General features: G+C 38.0%; 1 long non-coding RNA gene across 3 annotated transcripts in view; it reads left to right on the top strand.

Moving 5' to 3' along the window:
* Positions 1-24,671, top strand: part of LOC112579546 — a 68,175-nt gene extending 43,504 nt beyond the window's left edge. Inside the window, exons 2-5 of one of the 3 annotated variants that reach the window (XR_003103861.3) lie at positions 7,928-8,091; positions 12,273-12,435; positions 14,876-14,922; positions 24,212-24,671. This is a non-coding gene — a long non-coding RNA (uncharacterized LOC112579546). Of the gene's footprint in view, positions 1-7,927; positions 8,092-12,272; positions 12,436-13,095; positions 13,274-14,875; positions 14,923-24,211 lie in introns of those variants that run through there. The other 2 variants (XR_003103862.3, XR_006639927.1) reach the window with 2 other exon arrangements.
* Positions 24,672-24,696: the final 25 nt, after the last annotated feature.

Genomic DNA, 24,696 nt, shown 5'->3' with positions numbered 1-24,696 from the left:
CATTCAGCGGGTGTAAATACTTGCAGGTCATATATCTTAAAGGCAGTCAACATTCAACATATATAAAGGACTTCTACAACTCAATAGCAAAACACAAAGAACTTGATTTTAAGATGGGTAGAGGATCTGCACAGACATTTCCCAAAGAAGACATGTTGATGGCAAATAGGTGCAAGAAAAGATGCTCTATATCACTAATCATAGGGAAATGCAAATCAAAAACATAATGAAATATCACCTCATACCTGTTAGAATGACTATTTTCAAAAAGATAAGAAATGAAAAGCATTGGTAAGGATGTGGAGAAAAGGGAACCCTTCTGGTACACTCTTGATGGTAATGTAAATTGGTGCAGGCACTATGGAGAATAGTAGGGAGGTTCCTCAAAAAAATAAAAACAGAACTACCATATGATCCAGAAATTCAATTTCTGAACATTTATCCAAAGAAAATGAAAACATTAACTCAAAAAGAAACATGCATCTGATGTTCATTACAGTATTATTTACAATAGCCAAGAAATGGAAGCAACTTAAGTATTCATCAACACACAAATGGATAAAGAAAATATGGTATATATACAATGAGATATTATTCAGCTATGAAAAAAATGAAATCTTGCCATTTATGATGGACCTTAAGGGCATTATGCTAAATGAAATTAGTTAGACAGAGAAAGATAAAAACCAGATTATCTTACTTATGCATGGAATCTAAAACAAACAAGCTCAAACTCAGATACACAGAACAGATTGTTGGCTGCTAGAGATGGGGGTAGAGGTGGATGAAATGTGTGAAGGGAGCCAAAAGGAGTACACACTTTCTGGTACAAAATAAATAAGTTTTGAGGATGTGATACACAGCATGGTGACTGTAATTAATAATAGTCCTCTACATTCAAACCTTCAAGTTGCCAACTTCCAAAGATGCAGACACGTGTTCACAGGTCCGAACACCATAAGTGAGCTCATGTGTCTGGCGTACATTGTCCTGTGTGTGCATCTGCTACAAGTGGTTGTGCTTTTGTGTACCTTACTGTACTGAGTACTGTATAGAGTACAGTAGTACAGTGTCTTTATTTCAAGCCCAGGGTGTTGGAAAGCAAGTGTAAAAGCAGTGGTGATGTAGCTAGTACTGCAAAGATGTGCCAGGAATTGAAGAAACAGAGAAAGAATGAAGAGAGACAAGAGGAAAAGAAGTAACTGAAGAACCAGACATTCACAATGCAGGAAATGGCAAGAGCCACTCGAACATAGGATCACGTCATCTATGATGAGAGAAAAGGAGCTACCACCTAGACATCACTGGATTGTTATTCAAGTGGGTAAATAGAATTGAATCCAGCAAGGAGCCAGTATGGATGTGAGAGTTGGACTATAAAGAAAGCTGAGTGCTGAAGAATTGATGCTTTTGAACTGTGGTGTAGGAGAACACTCTTGAGAGTCCCTTGGACTGCAAGGAGATCCAACCAGTCCATCCTAAAGGAAATCAGTCCTGAATATTCATTGGAAGGACTGATGCTGAAGCTGAGACTCCAATACTTTGGCCACCTGATGCGAAGAGCTGACTCATTTGAAAAGACCCTTATTCTGGGAAAGATTGAAGGTGGGAGGAGAAGGGGATGACAGAGGATGAGATGGTTAAATGGCATCACCAACTCAATGGACATGAATTTGAGTAAATTCCAGGAGTTGGTGATGGACAGGGAGGCCTGGCATGCTGCAGCCCATGGGGTCACAAAGAGTTGGACATGACTGAGCCACTGGACTGAACTGAACCTCTGCCATCAATGTCAGGCATCAGTGAAATTTCAGCTTGCCCTCCATCTCCTATTGGTAATCATTCTTCAGCTCCACCATCTCCCACCTCCTCTCCCTTCTCCAGTTAGTAACTCTTTCTGCCTGTTTAACATGCTCAAACTACCACACAATTGCACTCATCTCACACACTAGTAAAGTAATGCTTAAAATTCTCCAAGCCAGGCTTCAGCAATACGTGAACCATGAACTTTCAGATGTTCAACCTGGTTTAAGAAAAGGCAGAGGAACCAGAGATCAAATGGCCAACATCCGCTGGATCATGGAAAAGGCAAGAAACTTCCAGAAAAACATCTATTTCTTCTTTATTGACGATGCCAAAGCCTTTGACTGTGTGGATCACAATAAACTGTGGAAAATTCTGAAAGAGGTGGGAATACCAGACCACCTGACCTGCCTCTTGAGAAACCTGTATGCAGGTCAGGAAGCAACAGTTAGAACTGGACATGGAACAGACTGGTTTCAAATAGGAAAAGGAGTACGTTAAGGCTGTGTATTGTCACCCTGCTTATTTAACTTGTATGCAGAGTACATCATGAGAAACACTGGGCTGGAGAAAGCACAAGCTGGAATCAAGATTGCTGGGAGAAATATCAATAACCTCAGATATGCAGATGACACAACCCTGATGGCAGAAAGTGAAGAAGAACTAAAGAGCCTCTTGATGAAAGTGAAAGAGGAGAGTGAAAAAGTTGGCTTAAAACTCAACATTCAGAAAACGAAGATCATGGCATCCGGTCCCATCACTTCGTGGCAAATGGATGGGGAAACAGTTGGAACAGTGGCTGACTTTATTTTTCTGGGCTCCAAAATCACTGCAGTTGGTGATTGCAGCCATGAAATTAAAAGACACTTACTCCTTGGAAGGAAAGTTATGACCAACCTAGATAGCATATTGAAAAGCAGAGACATTACTTTGTCAACAAAGGTCCATCTAGTCAAGGCTATGGTTTTTCCAGTGGTCATGTATGCATGTGAGAGTTGGACTATAAAGAAAGCTGAGCGCAGAATAATTGATACTTTTGAACTGTGGTGTTGGAGAAGACTCTTGAGAGTCCCTTGGACTGCAAGGAGTTCCAACCAGTCCATCTTAAAGGAGATCAATCCTGGGTGTTCATTGGAGGGACTGGTGTTGAAGCTGAAACTCCAATACTTTGGCCACCTGATGCGAAGAGCTAACTCATTGGAAAAGACTCTGATGCTGGGAAAGATTGAGGGCAGGAGGAGAAGGGGACGATCAGAGGATGATATGGTTGGATGGCATTACCAACTCAATGGATATGAGTTTGGGTAAACTCATAGGAGTTGGTGATGGACAGGGAGGCCTGATGTGCTGTGGTTCATGGGGTCGCAAAGAGTCGGACATGACTGAGTGACTGAACTGACTGACTTGCCAGTTTACCCTGTGCGGGCCCCTGTATGACATCTATTGTACTATACCACTGTAGTCTTCAAAGGTACTGTACTATAATATTAAAAATGTTTTATTTTTGTTTGTTTGTTTTATGCATTATTTGTGTAAAAAGTATTGTAAGCCTATTATAGTCCAGTACTGAGGGGTATGGGTAAAGAGAAATACTCAATCTCTGGTGTCTTTTTTATAAGGGCACTAATTGCATCATGAAAGCCCCACTCTCATGAACTCATCTAACCCTAATTAGCTCTTAAAGGTTCCATGTCTAGATACCATCACATTGGTGACAAAGTCTTCAACATGGGAATTTTGGGAGGGACACAAGCATTTCAGTTATACATATTTATACACATACACACACTCACACACAAACAGTGTTAAAATGTTAGCAATGGCTATTATTGTAGCTTAATCTGAAAGTCCACAATGGGTTTTTACCATTAGTTTTATATGTTTTTTGGCCATCAAAGTGTTCTGTGCCTTATTTTTGTTACTTATACTATTTCATTGACATATATGTATCATCTGAGCCACCAAGGAAGCCCCAAAATACTGGAGTGGGTAGCCTATCTGTTCTCCAGGGGATCTTCCTGACCCAGGACTCAAACCAGGGTCTACTGCAGTGCAGGTGGATAGATGCTGGTTCAATTCCTGGGTTGGGAAGATCCCTTGGAGAGGGATAGGCTACCCATTCCAGTATTCTTGGGCTTCCCTGGTGGCTCAGACAGTAAAGAATCTGCCTGCAATTCTGCCTGCAGTATGGGAGACTTGGGTTCAATCCCTGGGTTGGGAAGATCCCTTGGAGGAGGGCATGGTAACCCACTCCAGTATTCTTGCCTGGAAAATCCCATGGAGACAGGAGCCTGGTGGGCTACAGTCCGTGGGGTTGCAAAGAGCTGGACATAACTGAGCGACTAAGCACAGCACACATTTCATACTCCTCACTCTTTTTTCCCCTTCCTTCCTTTCTTCCTTCTTTCAGAAGTCACGTCATGACATACCCTCTTTATATGTAAGAGCAAGGCTCTTACAACTTGCTCTAAGATCAATTTTCTTTGAACAAGACCCTTGCACCATTATAGTACAGATGCCCCTCTGCAGTCATCTCAGTGCTGTATGAGAGATAGTTCCAACTTTCTAAGGATACATTTTCTATTTATTTTATTATCTTTGTACGAGGATAAGGACATAATGGCATAGAAGTTAAGACCATGGATTCTGAAATCAGATTTCCTGGGTTCATTTTTCAGTTATATTATTAGTAGTGTTATAATCTTAGATAAGCAATTTAATCCAGCAGTACTTTCATTTCATATCTATAAAATGAGAAGAATAAACATAAGTACTTTACAGACATGTTGTAGGAGACCCATGAGTTCATGTATTTAAAGCCCTTAGAATATTGTTCGTGCATATGAAGTACCAAATGAATGTTATTTACTATTATTATGATGCTCTAACATGATTTCTACTTCTAATGGATTGTTTCTTAACACCTCTAGACTATGTTTACTTTAAATCTATTATTTTTAAATATATCTGTTATCAGTCATGATACTTGGTTTTGGAACTTAACTGCCTTTCTCTCCAGAGATATCAGATTTATAATTTTTTGTGTGTGAAAAATCTCTTTTCTCATCTGCATAGCTGTATTTCATTCTTTGGCAATTTATCATTCCATTTTCATAAGCCAGAAGAATTAATCCCAAGTTTTGATAACATATATAGAGTCAACCATTCTTCTCTGAAATATTCTTTTAAAGGTCATTATATTTCAACTAGAAAAACAAACAAAAAATGCTTCTCTTCCTTCCTTTCTTGTTTCCTCCCTTTTCAAGGCTTTCAATATATTATCCACTCTTGAATTTAACTTTTAAAAATTTACACGTTGCAATTTTATTTGGGCCTGTTATTCATTCTTACGTGTATTTACAGGATACAGTTTGGGTCACTAGGTTTGGTGAGTCTGGCAGATACTTTATCGTGCAAACTTGTAGCTGTAACACTAGAAATAGCAGGATACAAGGAATCAGGGCATCTGTGATCAAGTCTCAGGCTTTCCGGGAATAGCCTGTGCAAGTCACTTCATTTCATGAAGTGTTAAAATTTTTTTTTCCTTCTAAAAAATGAGAAATGCAACTGGAGATCTTTAAAGCCCCTTTCAGTTTGGAAAAACACTTAGATTCTAGGAAGATGGCATATGTCTATGATCAAGCCACAGCAGCCTGAACTACACTCTTTGAACCCCAAAGCAGATTACCAATGCCATTTACCCCTTCTTCTATAGGGTTAACAGCAGGATTGCTTGAATTTCTTATACCTGTAAGATGTACTTGACTTTGGTAAAATATGGATGGGGTAACCACTGTCGTTTATGTGTGAAGAGCTGAGTGGTCAAATTTTAAAACCTTAACTTTCTCCAACCAGCAAATGCTCCTGGGTGCCTTCCCAGCCTAAGAATGATGTTTATGTTAAGAAAGAAGGAAAACTGATAATTAACATACATTTTATTTCATTTAAACCTATCTAATGGTTAGTGAGATTATTCTTGGTGCTCATTTCTACCTAATGAACTTGCGGTTTGTTTAACTAGAACAGAAGGAAATTTCCAAAGATGGCTCACGTTGGCTGTCACTGTTCTGTAAAAGGAGTCACCTTTAAAAGGCGTTATTTCCTTCTCTCTGTTTAGGTTGTGCTTCAGTGAAGAAGTTGTCCAACTAAATCCTATGAAGTGTGTTTCTCCCTTCATGTCACAGAGTCACAGTTTGATCAGTGTTCAGAAAGAGAAATTTTTTTCCCTTTCAAAATTGTGTGGGTTGAAAAATCCTCCTTGCTGTCAAGCTCTTCATGACTAATAAATGTTACCTGTATCAAGTCTTCTAATTATCTCCAAGATTTTGGATTTTAGAGCCAGCAATTTTATTATTTTACCATCTGCCAGAATATTTTTGGCAGGGTTCAGTAGAAAAATAGGCAATGTGGATAAAAACTTAACTCATTAAATACTAAACCTAAGTACAATGCCATGGAGTTTTGCTTAAGCAAAGCTGCTACTGCATTTGGTACCACTAGGTCCATGAAGAATTTGAGTGCTTGCCACGCCTTATCCTCTGACATGTCATTCACACAAAAGAAATTAAAGAGGGAGAAAAAACTATTTTCTATGACAGTTAATGTATAATTTCTTCTGACAGTGTTTTCTTACTTAAATGACTTATAAGTTATTGCAAATTAACAAAGAAAATTAAAAACACAGTTATACATTAAAAAAAATATTTTCCCAGTAATAATGTTTGTATTGAGACTTAGGGTGTCTTTGTGATCCTTATAAATTCTTCCATCACACAGGGAATGTAGGCATATGAATTGCAGGCTGCCTGAATAGTTTAAATATTTCATAGATTGATTAAATTGCTTCTTAACAAAAACACTGCATGTATGCTCTTTTGCCTAAAGTAGATACCTGTCTTTCTCTGCTATAAAGATGCCACACTACTATTTTAATGGAGAATTGATGTGATAGTATGCCCCATGCATCATGCTGAATGATTATACTGAATGATTATCATGATTATACTGATACTCAGCCAGTATACCTGTTCGCATGGGTTTCTACATCTTTGAGCCTGTATTTGAACTCCAACTCTGCCACTTCCCATCTAGCCATAAGGAAATTATTTAACCTTGTCCCTGTGTCTCTCAGATTCTGCCTCCATAGTCTAGGGATGATCATAGTACTGGTTTCAGGAGATGGATGTGAAGGTAACATGAGTTAATGTGCATGAAACATGTAGAACACTAGCGTATGGTGATCCTTCAATAAATGTTACCAATATGTAAATATTATTTATATTATTGGACCTAGAAATTGTGTTAAGAGAAACTTCTTAAAACATGTATGTATGCAGAGAGATATATGCCTCAACATTTATAATAGAATGAATATGGAAGCAATTATAATGACCAAATACAAGAGAAGTGCAGACAGAAAGAACAAGCATATGATGGTATGGCTATTGTTGTTCAGTCTGTAAGTCGTGTCCAACTCTTTTCAACCTTATGAGCTGCAGTGTGCCAGACTTCCCTGTCCTTCACCATCTCCTGGAGTTTGCTCAAGCTCATACTGGTGTTTACTGAGTCAGTGATGCCATTCTACTATCTCATCCTCTGTCGCCCCCTTCTCCTAGAAAATTAAATGAAGTATGTAAAGATTTGAGCTTCCCTGGTAGCTCAGCAGTAAAGAATCTGCCTGCAAATGCAGGAGATGCAGGTTCGATCCCTGGGTCAGAAAGATCTCCTGGAGAAGGAAATGGCAACCCACTCCAGTATTCTTGTCTGGCAAATCTCTTGGACAGAGACCTTGGTGGGCTACAGGCTGTGGGGTCACAAAAGAGTTGGACATGACCGAACAACTAAGTAACAACATATAAAGATGTACATAACATATCAATTCCAATTTTATAATATAAAATAATAGAGACATGGCACAAAATTGATGTGAATATAATCTCACTTCCATAAATCAGTAAAGAAAGAGGGAATGAAATATAAAATGGTGTAAATATACAGGGATGATCAGACTTATGGATGATTTTATTTGTTCACATCTTTGGGCTTTTTCTTGTAATAAATATGACTTCAGAAATAAAGAGACAGAGAGGTTTTACTGTTACTCCATGTCTCTTTACTTCCCCAGGCATCTTTTGATTATGGAGATAATCAGCCAGTGCCTCTGACCAAGCCATGTTTTAATCCAAGAGTAACTACCCTCGGAGAATATTGCCTGTTTCCGGGAGTAAGAAGAAAATGGTCTGCACCATGACAACATATATTACTACTGGCTGCCCAGGGGAGCAAAAGGTACAAGCAGTGAGAGTAAGGGGAACTCCTAGAAAGCTCTCCCGAGGCCAGACTGTATATGTGCACCCTGAAGCTCTCCCACTGGGAGCCATTTCCTACACTGGGACTCAATCGTTTTTTTCCTCCTCAAGATATTTAGTCAAACTTTTTGTTAGTTGCAGAGGCATCTCCAAATTCGAGTTGAAGGGAAATAAGCCAGAACCTGGACTAGTTCTTTACTTACTGTTGTTGTGTAGTCTCTCAGTTGTGTCTGACTCTTTGTAACCCCATGGACTGCAGCACGCCAGGCTTCCCTGTCCTTCACTATCTCCTGGAGTTTGCTCAAACTCATGTCCATTGAGTTGATAAAAATATCTGCTACATCAGACTATATTTGGATGATGAGTATTTCAATATGACTATAGGACAAAATCGGAGAAGGCGATGGCACCCCACTCCAGTACTCTTGCCTGGAATATCCCATGGACGGAGGAGCCTGGTAGGCTGCAGTCCATGGGGTCGCGAAGAGTTGGACATGACTGAGCGACTTCACTTTCACTTTTCACTTTCATGCATTGGAGAAGGAAATGGCAACCCACTCCAGTGTTCTTGCCTGGAGAATCCCAGGGACAGGGGAGCCTGGTGGGCTGCCGTCTATGGGGTCGCCCAGAGTCAGACATGACTGAAGTGACTTAGCATAGGACAAAATAGATGTCAAAGAGGAAATAAGTTGGGATAATTAATGTGGAAATTAGGCTAGGAATATAATCATTATGGAACAGCATGAATTTTTTTGAATAAGAGTAATATGAACTAGTAAATTATTTTTTTATTTTCAAAATCTTTATTTTAATAAAACATTACCTGGTATCCCATTTATATAACTCTAATAAATTCAGAGATTCTCTGGTTGAATAAACGATTGAAAGTACCCTAGACATTGGAGCACTGCTGGAAATACCTGCTTAGAGGTTAGAAGACACGGCCAATATCTCCTGTGAACCCCTGAATTATTTAGAGAGATGCTTCTAGTAGGCTTTTAAAGAATTATGCATGTGCTAATTCACAGGTAGAGTGAATTTTATTTCTCTCTAGTGAACTCTTATGGTCAAACTATATTAACAATGGAGCTTTACTAGAGAAAAGAAGATGTAAAAATGTATATGAAGAAACAAAAAGAAATATTGCACAAATGACCTCTTCCCCTAACAAATATGACTGTTCACAAGAAAAAAAATGCACATATATGCACACTATATCACTGACATGTAAACTCTAAGTATGTTGACTTGTTTCTTGAGCAGAGTAGGAGTCTATAATGTCAGAAATACACAGAAATTTTAACTAAATAAAAACTATTATAAACATTATAAGAAAAGAACATAGTAGTACAAATTTTAAACAACTTAGTTTTGAAAGACTAGATACAAAATACAGGTATCAAGAACCCCTCAAATAAAATAATAACATAATGCAAAGAGCTGACTCATTTGAAAAGACCCCGATGCTGGGAAAGATTGAGGGCAGGAGGAGAAGGGGACGACAGAGGATGAGATGGTTGGATGGCATCACCGACTCGATGGACATGGGTTTGGGTGGACTCTGGGAGTTGGTGATGGACAGGGATGCCTGGTGTGCTGCGGTTCGTGGGGTTGCAAAGAGTTGGACACGACTGAGTGACTGAACTGAACTGAAGATGTTAATTGTATTCTACAGAGAAAAGATAATTCATTTTTAAAGGTATTAAAAGCTCCAGAGGAAAACATCAATACATTTTAAAAGGTAAAACTTTGACTAATCAAATTCTCGTTGAATTGCTGCTAAAAAATTTTGGAACAATATTTAAAGATTAAGGAGTCACCACTAAAAATGGGAAAAACCCAGCTTCTTAGAGATTAAAATATATCTGCTAAATATCACTGACATCAAATTATAAATTAAAATGTTGACTGTGTGGATCGCAACAAACGATGGAAAATTCTTAAAGAGATGGGAATACCAGACTACCTGACCTGTCTCCTGAAAAGTCTGTATGCAGGTCAAGAAGCAACAGTTAGAACTGGACATGGAACAACAGACTGGTTCCAAATCAGGAAAGGAGTAAATCAAGGCTGTATATTGTCACCCTGCTTATTTAGCTTATATGCAGAGTAGACCATGAGAAATGCTGGGTTGGATGAAGCACAAACTGAAATCAAGATTGATGGAAAAATATCAATAAGCTCAGATATGCAGATGATACCACCCTTATAGCAGAAAGTGAAGAAGAACTAAAAAGCCTCTTGATGAAAGTCAAAGAGGAGAGTGAAAAAGCTGGCTTAAAAACTCAACATTCAGAAAACTAAGATCATGGCATCCAGTCCCATCACTTTATGGCAAATAGATGGGGAAACAGTGGAAACAATGAGAGACTATTTTTTTTGGCCCCAAAACCACTGCAGATGGTGATTGCAGCCATGAAATTAAAAGACGCTTGCTCCTTGGAAGAAAGCTATGACCAAACTAGATAGCATATTAAAAAGCAGAGACATTATTTTTACCAACAAAGGTCTGTCTAGTCAAGGCTATGGTTTTTCCAGTGCTCATGTATGGATGTGAGAATTGGACTATAAGGAAAGTTGAGCACTGAAGAATTGATGCCTTTGAACTGTGGTGTTGAAGAAGACCCTTTAGAGCCCCTTGGACTGCAAGGAGATCTGATCAGTCCATCCTAAAGGAAATCAGTCCTGAATATTCATTGGAAGGACTGATGCTGAAGCTGAAACTCCAATACTTTGGCCACCTGATGTGAAGAACTGACTCATTTCAAAAGACCCTGATGCTGGGAAACGTTGAAGGCAGGAGGAGATGGGGTCGACAGAGGATGAGATGGTTGGATGCCATCACCGACTCAATGAACATGAGTTTGAGTAGGCTCTGGAAGGTGGTAATGGACAGGGAAGCCTGGCATGCTGCAGTCTATGGGGTCACAAAGAGTTGGACATGACAGAGCAACTGAACTGATATATTAAGATTGGCCAGAGTGTGGAAAAATGTTCTTGAATATATACTATTGTTGTATGAACTGGTATAGCCTTTTGTGGAAAGCAGTGTGAGAGTACTTATCAAAATTAAACATGTACATACCCCTGACCTAGGAAACCCCCTTCTGGAATTTACTATAGGGAAATATTTATATTTCCCTATGATATGCCCACAAGAGTAGACATTTACAGCCTTTGTAATGTAATGTATGTTTATATGAATCAAATAATATTTAGAAGAATAAAGAGACTATTAGCAGTTGGTACTTTGAAAAGTTGGTTTGAGGTAAATTAGAGAAAACTTATTATTTATAGTTATATCTGTACTGCTGGAAATTTTATAATTAATAAAAACAATGAAATACTGATAATATTCTCAATTTTAGAATATTTAGGAAATAATCATAAATTGATTTTAAAATATTATGATATTGGCTAAAGATATATTCAAACACCTATTTAGACCCTTCAATGCTAACATTATACTAGAAAGTGTGAAAATATGTAAACAAAATATTTGATGATAGAAATTAAACCTGTACAACAAAGCGAGTTCTAAAAAAAATGAGAAGAAAAATTTTTTAAATGAAAGTTGTAATGAATGATTCAGCATATACTGTCAAACACTGGGATTCTAATTACATATATGTTAACTAGACTTTGCTCAGTCATGTCCAACTCTTTGTGACCCCATGGACTATAGCTCACCAGGTTCCTCTGCCCATGGGATTCTCCAGGCAAGAACACTAGAGTGGGTTGCCATTCCCTTCTCCAGAGGATCCTCCTGATCCAGGGATTGAACCTGAGTCTCCTGCACTGCAGGCAGATTCTTTATCATCTGAGCTACAGTATGTTAGACCATTTGATATTGTTTCACATCTCTTGGTGATCTCTTCTGTTGGGTTTTCCCTTTTCTCATTTATTCCAGTTTCAATTTGTGTACTATCTGTAGACTTATCTTTAGTTCACTGAAACTTTCTTTGTGCTATATGCTGAGTTGTGTTGTTCTCTTTCTCAAAAAACAAAAAATGTTATATGTTGAAGTCCTAATCCCAGCATTTCAGAATATGACTGTTTTGGATACAGGGTCTCTTTTGGTGACCTCTTCAAAAAATAATTTAGTTAAAATGAACTTGTTAACTGGGTCCTACTCTAATACTGCTGATGTTTTTACAATAGGAGATTAGGACATACAGATACACACAGAGGGAAGTTCGCATGAAGACACAGGTAGAAGATGACCATCCACAAGCCAAGTAGAGAGGCCTCAGAAGAAACCAACCCTGTCAACTCCTTGATCTCAGTCTTCTAGATTGCCATTTATGCGGAAAAATTTTGTTGTGTAAGTCACCCATCCATGATATTCTGGTATGGCTGTCCTAGAAAACTCTGACGCTTGACCTTGCTAAGTCTACTAGTAAGTCTGTAAGAAGTACTTTTTATCTCCATTTCTTTGTTCTTCATTTCTAAACTTCTACTGATACTTTCTTACAGTTTGCTTTTCTCTCCTGAAATCACCCAATTGATATTACATGTTATTTATCTTTCCAGTTAGTGCTTTTGCCTATTATTCATAGTTATTTGAAATTCCTTGCCAGATAGTTCCAACATTTGTGTCATATCTGAGCTTTTAAGAATTGCTTTGTTTCTTGGGAAACTTTTTCTTTCTTAATGCTTTGTAATTTTTATAAAGACAAGACATCTTGTGTACTACAATACAGACTGAGACATATAATGTTTAAGCTTAGAAATGGGCACAGCTTTTTTTTTTCTTTTTTTCCTGCTGGGATTTACTACGGGAGTTAATGTTAATCTCATTAGAAATTGAGCTGGATTTGAGATTTGTTGTTGCTATGGTTATGATCTGTACACTACATATTTTTTTTTAAGTGAGTGGGAACTGTTTTGTCAGAAAGCTTTTGTGTTTTTCCAGTGTCTTCTCAACCCTCAGCTTTTAATCTTTCCATTGTGCAGTGCCTCAAAGAAGGTCTATCTCTTGCAGGTTACTTCTTACCTGGAGCTGATTAGCCTCACCTGTAGGAGACTTGGGTGTTCTCTATTGTCTGACTAAGCTTCTGTATTGAAAGTGAAATGAAGTCGCTCAGTCGTGTCCGACTCTTTGTGACCCCATGGACTGCAGCCTACCAGGCTCCTCCATCCATGGGATTTTCCAGGCAAGAGTACTGGAGTGGGGTGCCATTGCTGCTGCTAAGTCACCTGAGTCGTGTCCAACTCTGTGTGACCCCATAGACGGCAGCCCACCAGGCTGCCCTGTCCCTGGGATTCTCCAGGCAAGAACACTGGAGTGGGTTGCCATTTCCTTCTCCAATGCATGAAAGTGAAAAGTGAAAGTGAAGTTGCTCAGTTGTGTCCAACTCTTAGCGGCTCCATGGACTATAGCCTACCAGGCTCCTCTGTCCATGGGATTTTCCAGGAAAGAGTACTGGAGTGGGGTGCCATTGCCTTCTCTGGGATGCCATAAGGCCTGGACTAATATAGAATAACCCTTTTAGGCAAATATGTTTGCTCTTATAAGTTATATCCTTCTCCCATTTTAAATTGCCATATTATTCTAAAATGATTATGGGGATGTGTATCATTCAACCATCAACATATTAATGAGAGACATAAGTTTGGAGTATAGATATATACATATGTCACCCCTCCAAAGACACACACTTAAAGTCTACTCTTAGAGATTTGCTTTATAGAAAAATTATGTAAAATTATGTTGTCCAGATTTCTAAAACCCTTCACTTTACATGTGTCCATTGACATTTTTCTTTTATAAAATATTTTATGATGAGCTACATCATCACATATGAGGAAGAAATTATTTTAGATTATTTTTCAATAATCACCAGTAGCAATCGTAGGCAAATAAAAATCATACTTTCATTAGACAGAAGAGCTAGCATTCCCATTTCTTTAAAGCAACGGCAAAGAAGTTTGTGCCCCTGTTCTGAAGTTTCTGGTGAACACAGAAACACAGGAGAAACTCAGGGAGGCGAGGACCCAGACTTGCAGGGTAGGTTGACAGTGAATACAGCCTTCTCTCTGCTAGTGATTAATTTTCAGATGATCTTATCAACAGCCAGTTTTAGGAAGAGGTTCTGAGGGTGCCTTATAGGGAAGAAAAATCAGCCTTTGAGTTCTGGGCACCCGGATGTTTGACTTTTTCAGGTACTTTGCTCATTTGGTGATACCATTTCATGAGGGGTTTTGTTTAGTTTTTCTATCAGTATTTCCCCTCACACTTCAGTAAAATGTAAAATAAACTTACTGGCTGCCAAAATCAAGCTTATAAGTAAACAGTGGTGGAGAGAGCGCAGGCAGGGTGCTGCACTGGAGGCCACAGAGAGGAATGAGCGACCAGCCTTCCCTAAGCCTTTATATGATCCTCCTTGAAATGACTAATAAAAGCAGACTAAAATATCCAGGAGGAAAACATAATTTTTAAAAAGATTATAAAGCAAAGAGGCCAGCAACAAATATGCGACACAGAATGTTCTGAAGCTGCTTCACTTTTCTCACTGTCCAAGCTGTTTTGGCTTGGTTTCAGGCGCCAGGATATGGCTCAAAGGCACTTCTGTCTTTTGGAAATCTTGTCCGTGCCAAGAACTCTCGGTCCAGAATGCCTCTGGGAGCCTGGCTTGGTTCTGGGGAACTGGCATAGACTCTGGAGACAGAGAGAGAAAAAATATATATATATATATGATTTTTATTCTGAAACCTTCTTCCTCTCCCTTAACCAGCTCTATCTCTTTTCATTTTCTTCACAGTTTGAGATATCCTGAGGTAAAGGGAAAGCAACCAGGAACACAGAATGGTAAGAGAGAAAGAATTTTCCAAGGTTCTTAGACCAAAATTATAGGCAGGAATACCAGTGACATTTGCTCAAGCCTTCATTGAATCTTTCTAATCTCTGTTCCCATACAACCCCTTCAATCACTGTGCCTATCGACGCTCAATTTTCTCTTTATCTGAATTCCTATGGTTTTTACATCCCATCATTTTTGCTGATTCTTTAGATTTTTACTCTAGAATTATTCCTGGAAATTTCAAATCTTCATGGTCGCATCACAATTTTGTATTTGCTTTTTAAAGGTTATACTCCATTTGTTGAAAGCTAGACATAGGCACCCTTTTCGATTAACTCTTTCAAAGCATAATGTTAATAGAATCCCTGTATAAATATGGCTGAGAAAGTCATCATAGTTCCCCTTTGCTCCTGGACATCATACAGCAGAAAAACAACAGCGAAAACCTCTAAAACTCTTAATCAAACTTGGAAGATAAATATAATCCAAAAAAAGCAAGGGATTTTGGAATTGTTAAAAAAAAAAAAAGTTAGATTTCTCTTGGGAGGCAGTGAAGCTATGAAATGTCAAGAGTGATAAGGGGCCCAACAGAAGTAGAGCTCAGAAGATAATAGCAAAATTATAATAGTTCTTAAAGATGAGGGGTTCACCCTGAATTTAAAATTTATAATCTTGTTCAGAAAAAAAAATTCTGCTGGAACTACAGTCAACAAGCTATTGGCAAAACCCTACCCTTCACTGCATTTGACTCAGAATCAGAGGGATTAGGGGTGTAACGCGTTCACGTACTTGAGCCATACTTGTATAGAGAACTATCTATCTTAGTGACAGCAAATAAAGATCCTTTTTGTAGTAAAAATTCAATGGTTACTCTGGCAACAACTGCCTCCCTTTCCCATCAACTCTGTAGAGGATACTAATCCAAGAAAATCCAACGTATTCAATGACAAGTAATAGGAAAAGAACCAGCAGAACAACCATACAAAATTCTTACGTGAAAACAAATGTGAAAAACAGCATGAAATCTCATTCCGAAATGAATACTCACAAGAAAAATGGTGACACAAAGACTAAATATTTGCCCTTAGTATCTACCAGCAAGTAAAAGAATATCAAGCAGTATCCTTTTTAAGTGTATGACAGAAAGTGAAAGTCACTCAGTCGTGTCTAACTCTTTGCAGCCCTGTGGACTATACAGTCCATGAAATTCTCCAGGCCAGAATACTGCAGTGGGTAGCCTTTCCCTTCTCCAGGGAATCTTCCCAACCCAGGGATCAAACCCAGGTCTCCTGTATTGCAGGCAGGTTTACCAGCTGAGCCACAAGGGAAGGCCAAGGAAAGTAATACTAGAATTCAGAGATAAGAGGGAATTACACCAGAAAGAAATGAAAATTGAACTGGTAGAACTCAGGAAAAATTGAAGAAAAACCAAAATCAGCACATAAATTAAGAAAATGCAAGGAACACTATTGAGGAACATACACTATGGAAATATATAGTAAAGGAAATAAATTACAGAAATGAGACGAATTAACAAAATGAATTAGAAACAGCAAAATAAAACAACTGAAAAGTTTACAGATAAAATGAGATACAGAAAAGAAGCAAAAATTAAAAATATGACATATGTATAATTGAAATCTCTGAAGATAAAAAAACAGAAGCAACAAAATGGAAAATAACTTAAAGAAATAAATCAAGAAAAATATTCACAATTTATATGCTTTGAATATTTTTTACATTGGGAGGATAATGTTCTAGTGAATACTGAAACTGATACAGCAACACCATAACTATGCTAATAATGTTATTGAAATTCCAAGATTTAAGCAAGAGGATCATTTGAGTGATCGAGAAAAAAGATTACACTAAGTATAAGAATAAGATAAAACAACGAAGCTGTCTGTATGTTTCTCCATAGTCACAAACAAGGTCAGAAGTCAGTACAGCAACATGTAAAAGGTGTTCAGTAAAAAAGAAAGGAAGAGACCCATATCTTATGATCAGGTAAATTTATCTTCAAGATTATTTAATATACAAAGTAAAATAATGAGGAAGAAAATATTGATAAAGAAACTAAGATAAAGGAAGGAGGGTATAGCAAAATTGTTACTATTGTTCATATTAGGAAACTAATAGATACCATTATAATTAAAAATATATTGGGTAGAGTAGGTACCAGCTAATCACAGTTTATGGGCCAAATCTGGTCCAACACCTATTTTTGTATGGCCTGCAAAATAAGAATGCTGCTTACAGCTTATGTGATGTTTGGGGGAAAAAAATGAATGATAATAGTTCATGATGTGAAAATTGTATGAAATTCAAAATTCAGTATCCATAAAAAAGTTTTATAGGACCACCAACAGGCTTATTCATCTACATGTTGCCTAGGGCTGCTATTGTGTTAAAATGATGGAGTTGATGACAGAGTCACTATTATGTTTTTTTTTGTTTGTTTTTTATATTATGTTTTTTAATTCCAATGAATTAGAAAAATGGTAGCTGTAATCTATGAAGACAAAATCTGGTTGTCTTAAAAAAAAAGAGAGAGAGAAAATTCATTAGTTAATCAGGAAAGAGAAAACTGCGATTAAAAACAAAGAAACAAAACTCAACAGTAAAGGAAGAATTAACCACACAGGAAATGGGGAGATTAAAGAATCTTAAGACGATGAAATTGAAAAAGTTGGATGAAGTAAGACTTTTTTAAGGAAAATATGATTTACACTAAATGACATCAAGAAATAAGAATCTAAATATTTAGAACTACTTCAGTAAAAATGATAGAGGATAAAATGATCAAAAGGTTATTTTCAGCAAAGCTGCAGGTTTAGTTACTTTCATAAGGGAATTTAAAAGCAAATAAAACCAGGGATATTTCAATGTTTCTAGAGAAAAACAGATGAAAGAATTTCTTAAGATTGTTTCTGGGAAAATGGTGCAAAATTGATAATAAAACTTGACAAAGATGTTTTATACACAAATAAAATGAATAGATTAATCTAGTACCAAAAAAAAAAAAAAATGAGGGCACCATTTCAAAGAACATGTACCCAAAAGCATACAAAAAGAATAATTATTTTGACAGAGGAATTTACTCCAGAAGTACAATGATGGTTCATTATTAGGAAAAATGTTCATATGTAGTTTATAATATTAGAGAAAAATTATGATCATTTTCATATATGATGAAAGGTCATTTGGCAAAATACAATAGCCGTTCCTCACTAACACATTCAGTTAAATGAGGATAGATGGACACCTTTTACACACAGTAAGCATAGATTTATCTCAGTCCAGAAGTCAGCATTGTGCTCACTGGAGATTGACTAGAAGCAAAGTCATCAAAACCTAGGGTCTGTCATACAGTGAAGTCATAGAAAGAAAAACAAATATTGTATATTAACGCATACATGTGGAATCTAGAAAGATGGTGTGGAGGAACCTATTTCCAGAGCAGCAACAGAGACTCAGATGTAGAAAATGGACATGTGGATACAGTGAGGGAAGGGAAGGGTGGGACAGCTTGGGAGATTGGCATTGATGTATATACACTGCCCATGTATAAAATAGATAACTAGTGGGAAAATGCTGTACTACACAGGGAGCTCAGCTCTGTGGTGACCTAGAGGGGTGAGATGGGGGTGAGATGGGAGGGAGGATACAAGAGAGAGGGGATATATTTATACATATGGCTAATTCACTTCATTATACAGCAGAAATTAACATTGTAAAGCAATTATGTGCTATGTGCTTAGTCGCTCAGTCTTGTCTGACTCTGTGACCCCATGGACTGTAGCCCTCCAGGCTCCTCTGACCATGGGGATTCTTCAGGCAAGAATACTGGAGTGGGTTGCCATGCCCTCTTCCAGGGGATCCTCCCAACCCAAGGATCGAACCCAGGTCTCCCACCTTGCAGGAAGATTCTTTACTGTCTGAGCCACCAGGGAAGCCCAAAGCAATTATACTCTAATAATAAAATAAAATCAAGATCAAGAGAAGAATACCATAAAGTATTAGCGTGCGTGCGTGCTAAGTTGCTTCAGTCATGTCTACTCTGCGACCCCACAGACTCTAGCCCACCAGGCTCCTCTGTCCATGGGATTCTCTAGGCAAGTATACTGGAGTGGGTTGCCATGCCTTTCTCCAGGGCATCTTCCCGACCCAGGGGATCGAACCTGTGTCTCTTATGTCTCCTGCACTGGCAAGTAGCTTCTTTACCACTAGTGCCACCTGGGAAACTCAAAGTATTAGCAGTACTAGTCAAAACACAGGAGCCGAAGGAAAATAAGAAGCAAAAACATTATAAACTGTAATTATGTAGCAATAACATGAGGGAACATTTGAAAATCCAAGGGAATCAACCAAAACACTACAAAGAGTGAGAGAATTCAGGGAAGTAATGGGACATAGATAATAATAAACAGAAAGCAATAAATTTATTATGTACCAAAAGCAAGTAGTTAAAACGCCTAATGGGAAAAACGTTTAAAACAGCCAAAACCAGCAAAACAATATCTTTGGAAATAAACTGTAAAACAATGTAGAAATCCACACAAAGAAAAATTAAAACAAATGTGAAGGCAAAGATGGATTTTTCAATAAATGGTGTTGTAGAATAACCCATCTGGGGAAAAAAGAAAAACTGAGTCCATATTTCACACCAAACATCAGGAACAATTCCAAATGGAGTTGTGTTTTTTTTTGCTTTTTTTTTAACATTCAAGAATGAAAGTCTTAAAAAACAGTAGGAAGAAGTAGGAAAATTCATTTGTAAATGTGAAGCGGGGAACGTCTCTTTTAATCAACAACTCAGAATCCAAATTGCAAAAGACAACATGAGAAAACAGAAAAGAAACTAATGCACGCAAAAGCAGTAAGACAAAAAACCACGAATAAAGTCAAGAGACAAATATAAAATGGGGGGAAGGAACTGCAATTCATATCATGGACAGCATGAGTTTTTTTTTTTTCTCAATAAAAATAGCTTCTTGAAGTCAATAATGACAGACAAACAGCTGAATAGAAAATAAAATAGATTGGACAGTTCATAGATAAGAAGCTTATAAAAACACTGAAACATATGAAAAGTAATCAATCTCACTTAAAATAAAACTGCGTAAATACACCATTGTTTGAACCTATCAGGTTAACTCAAATTCCAACTCTTCATTGGTGACACTGAGGGGAAGTTGGCGTCATGCACTGCTTACTGAAACACAGAGCCTCAGGACTTCCCAGACCTGGTGCTGGGCGTACTTCCCACAGGTCTCTGATGCCCCAGTGGATCCTGCTCAGTTAGAACTAGTAGGCTTGCTCCCTTTGGCCACAATCAATCTAAGGCTTCAAATCTTTTCCAGTTTATCCCAAGTATAAACCACTTGATTTGCTTCGAGTGTTATGATGAGGAAAAGCTTGGGAATCCCTGAAACAGGACAGTTGTTAGAGATAGAAATCTGGTTCTACCCATCCAAAATTATGAATTGGTATAACTTTTGATGCATCTTCAATTCAGGAATTAATCCTGTGGATGTACCTGCAGGTGTGCTCAATGAAATATATTCTAGGTTATTCAGTATATCAGTATTTGTAATACTGCTGCTGCTGCCAAGTCACTTCAGTTGTGTCCAACTCTGTGCGACCCCATAGATAGCAGCCCACGAGGCTGCCCTCTCCCTGGGATTCTCCAGGCAAGAATACTGGAAGCAATCCAAATGTCCATCCAGAGTTTACTGGGGTTTGCTGCTGCTGCTGCTGCTAAGTCGCTTCAGTCATGTCCAATTCTGTGCCACCCCATAGACGGCAGCCCACCAGGCTCCCCCATCCCTGGGATTCTCCAGGCAAGAACACTGGAGTGGGTTGCCATTTTCTTCTCCAATGCATGAAAGTGAAAAGTGAAAGTGAAAAGTGAAAGTGAAGTTGCTCAGTCGTGTCTGACTCTTAGCGACCTCATGGACTGCAGCTTACCAGGCTCCTCTGTCCATGGGATATTCCAGGCAAGAACACTGGAGTGGGTTGCCATTTCCTTCTCCAATGCATGAAAGTGAAAAGTGAAAGTGAAAAGTGAAAGTGAAGTTGCTCAGTCGTGTCTGACTCTTAGCGACCTCATGGACTGCAGCCTACCAGGCTCCTCTGTCCATGGGATATTCCAGGCAAGAGTACTGGAGTGGGTTGCCATTGCCTTCTCCGTTACTGGGATTTAGGTAAATTATAATCACCCAACCAATGGGATACTGGCAGGCATACTAACAAAAGGAGAGAGAGAGAGAAAAATCACATACTGATATAGAAAATTCCTCTGAGTGAATAATTAGAAAAAAAGAAGTGTGCAGAACAATGTACACAGAATGCTAACTTTTGTCCAAAAACACAGAGAAATAATATATATTCATCTTTGCTTCATACGTATTTAAAAAACTCTGGAAGGATACATAGTAGACAGTGCTTTTGTGAGGTCACGGAATATGAAGGGGAGAGAGATGGGGAGGATCAAAGGCAGGAGAAAAACATTTCACTGTACATATTTCTATATTTTGTAATTGTTTTTTATTTTTGAATAATATAAATGTATTGCTATATCAAAGCTATTAAACATGAAAACAATGCTGCCTTATCTATCTCCAAAAGTTGGAATTAGGCAATTTGGTAGAGTAAGTGAGGAAAGCTGTTATGTCAGATTTCAGAGGCAGAGGAATATATATTGAATCCCTCAGGGCACATCCTGGACAGGAAGTGGTAAATATCTTCCTGAACAATTTCCCCCCCGACACACTGCCGGTAATGGTGCACTCTGCTCTAATGGTTTAAGGACATGAAAGAGTGGGCTCCTTTAGGAGCTATTTGCTTTTCCCTCCATCAGGTTCAAAGCAGCTACATTTTGGTAGTATTTTTTACTTTTAAGGAGAGCTAGACCCAATCCCTTTGGATAGAAAGTGGAATGTACACACTGCTATATTTAAAAGAAATAACCAACAAGGACCGAGTGTAGAGCACAGGGCATACTGCTCAGTGTTCTGCAAGAATCTACATGGGGAAAGAATCTGAGAAAGAACAGATACATGTGTGTATGTGTGTAATATGAATCACTTTGCTGCGCACCTGAAACTAACACAACATTGTTAATCAACTATTGCTCCAGTATAAAATAAAAATTAAAACAAAAGTTGAGGCAAATTGCTATTCAAGGCAATAGAGTGTAGAAATCCCAGACTCTGGGAGAGTCTGTCAGGCATGAGTTTAGATTCCACCTTTAGAAACTTTCTTATTTGGCTATACGGTTAAGATCTCCTCAGCAGGAAAAGAGAGATCATAGTAACACCTACCTCCTGAACACTTAGAAAGAGTACAACACATGTAACATGTCTAGGAGAGTGTGCATCACTTGGAAAAGGCTCGTAAGTTTTAGTTATTGTTCTTTTTTGTATGCAACTCTTGAAATGATCAATAATGTCTTATCCCATGAGTCCCACTGTATATTTCCCCTTTACCCTCCATTGTGCCCTAAGGAAGGACTGTGTATGGCCTGTTGCTTTTTAAGTTAACCTGGAGAGCAGACACCAGACTAAAGTTTTCTGGTATTTTTCTGATTTTTCAAAGGACAGCTAAATGTCAGTCCTAAGGTGACAGATTGCCTCTGAATGTATACAATGCCGTGACTACATATGAGCTCTTAGAGTCAGCTGAGTAGAGATCATGTCCCAGCTTCACAAATCCCTTATATCTTCTGAGTCTCAGGTTCCTCTCCCCAATCAGTGTAATGTCAAGCTCATAGGGGCATTGTGACAATAATGAGACGCTGCATGCATGGTGCCAGGCAAATACATAGCAGGTGCCAATCAAAGGGCTATTGTGTTCTTTTGCTAATACGTCATCATGACTCACCTCAGAGACATCTAGCACATAGCAAATAAGGAGAGAAAAAAATTGCAACCCAAAGAAAAATTCCCAGGATGAATGCATAATGTTTTCATTGAAGGGAAGGCTGAGGTTAATTTTTTTTTTTGGAAAACTTCCATCTCATCCATCACCCAATTCCTTTCCAGGGCGTAGATGTCAGAATTGTTTCTAACTTCAGAGGTTCACCACACCCTATCCAGACTCTATGGAACATCAGTTGTGTTTTATATTTTAGGTGTTGGCTCTTAGAGGAATATTCTCTCTCTCTCTTTTTTTTCCCTAAATAGTACAAGGTCACACATTATGAAAGCCCTACAGTTCACAGGAGAGAATCTTGTGAGGGGCTACAGCTGTCTCAGATTTTCCCGAAGAAATGTTTGCTTCTTTCCCTTGCCCAATACCATAAAATGTTCATCTAGTAAACTTTAGTTTACTATAGTAATAATAATAATTAAAATGAAGTTCAGAAGTGTAACCATCTTGCTTGCTGCTGCTCTTGCTGTCTTCAAATCTTCTGGTAGAAAGGCTTTTATACAATTTGCCATAAGGCAGATATTCTTAAGCTGCCTCCCTGCTGTTTGAGTTCAGTACATCAAAATAAGTGTACAGACAACTTCTCTGAGGCCATTAAGGAGGATCTGCTGCCCTAACCACATCTCTGGAGTCCTGGCTACATAATATATGGACTTCTGGGGCATGAGGTGCTACTTAATTTTCGGTTTCAATCTGTTCTAAGTCCATGGGGAGACCACAGTGATGAAATGTTATCATTATGGCACCAATGCAAGCCTCAGATTATTAAGTGTATTACAATGGATAGACCATCTGTCATGATATAAACTGGTTTGATCAAAAATATATGCTGGGGACTTACATGAAATTTCATAACATGATAAAAGATTTATATCCCAAGGATACAGATGCATAGTGCAGAGACATACATCATTAGAAATGTATATATGCACACCTAGCACCAAAAATACATATATATCTGTGTCTCGATTTCATCAGTTCTGTAAGAAGGATACTAACATCTCCTAGTGGAGGTATTACATACTGTCTTTGTAAGTATAGGTATAAAAATTGAGTAAGAAAATCAGTTTAAAAATTTCATTTCATGTGTCTCAATCAGAATATTAAAAAATTTTAAAGTTTCCAGAGCCTGGGTATACTCTTCTGCAGGCATTCATCACAGCACCTTTAAAATTCTACTTCTTGTCTTGAGGCAAAAATGATGATTTAGATCGGCTTGGAGAACTAACTAATTGGATAAATTAAGTATTGTTAACTGTAGTGACATCAGGAATCTTGGAGTGAAACGTAGCTTAAATGTCATCTTTCAACCGAGTGCTTTTTATAAAAGTAAGTTATAACTGCCCCTATCGTTTCTTTTTTCAGGAGCTCTGTTGGGGGGGTAGATTTCACGTCAGACAGAAAGGGTATCATGGAGACACAAAAAAGTATGTTCTTGGGCGTATAGGTTTGAACCATATTTAAATCATATGAGATGATAGCATTGTGTAGAACTGGTTGAAGTATCACACATAAACATTCAAAATGGATTAGTTTTATTTTGCATTATGTTCCAGTTGGATTCTCTTAAACAAAAAGCCATCATTTTTCCTACAACCACCAATTTTATAGCAGATGTTATACATTCTTTGAAAGCAAAGACTGTGACATTTATCTTTGTATTTCTTTCAGCGCCTATGTAAAGATTTCTAATAAATGCTTGATGGATATATTAATGGTTTCTTTAGAAAGTCCTTCTTGTTAACTCGTATAATTGAACCAATATACTACTTTGTATTGAACCATACATACAGATTTGTATTAATAAAGCATGTGATTCATAAAATGTTGGAAATTGCTATTCTTCCATG

This window comes from Bubalus bubalis, chromosome 2 (assembly GCF_019923935.1).
Source record: "Bubalus bubalis isolate 160015118507 breed Murrah chromosome 2, NDDB_SH_1, whole genome shotgun sequence".
Taxonomy (NCBI): domain Eukaryota; kingdom Metazoa; phylum Chordata; class Mammalia; order Artiodactyla; family Bovidae; genus Bubalus; species Bubalus bubalis.
Note: the sequence above shows the minus strand (reverse complement) of the source record. Positions and strands in the feature narration are given on the sequence as shown.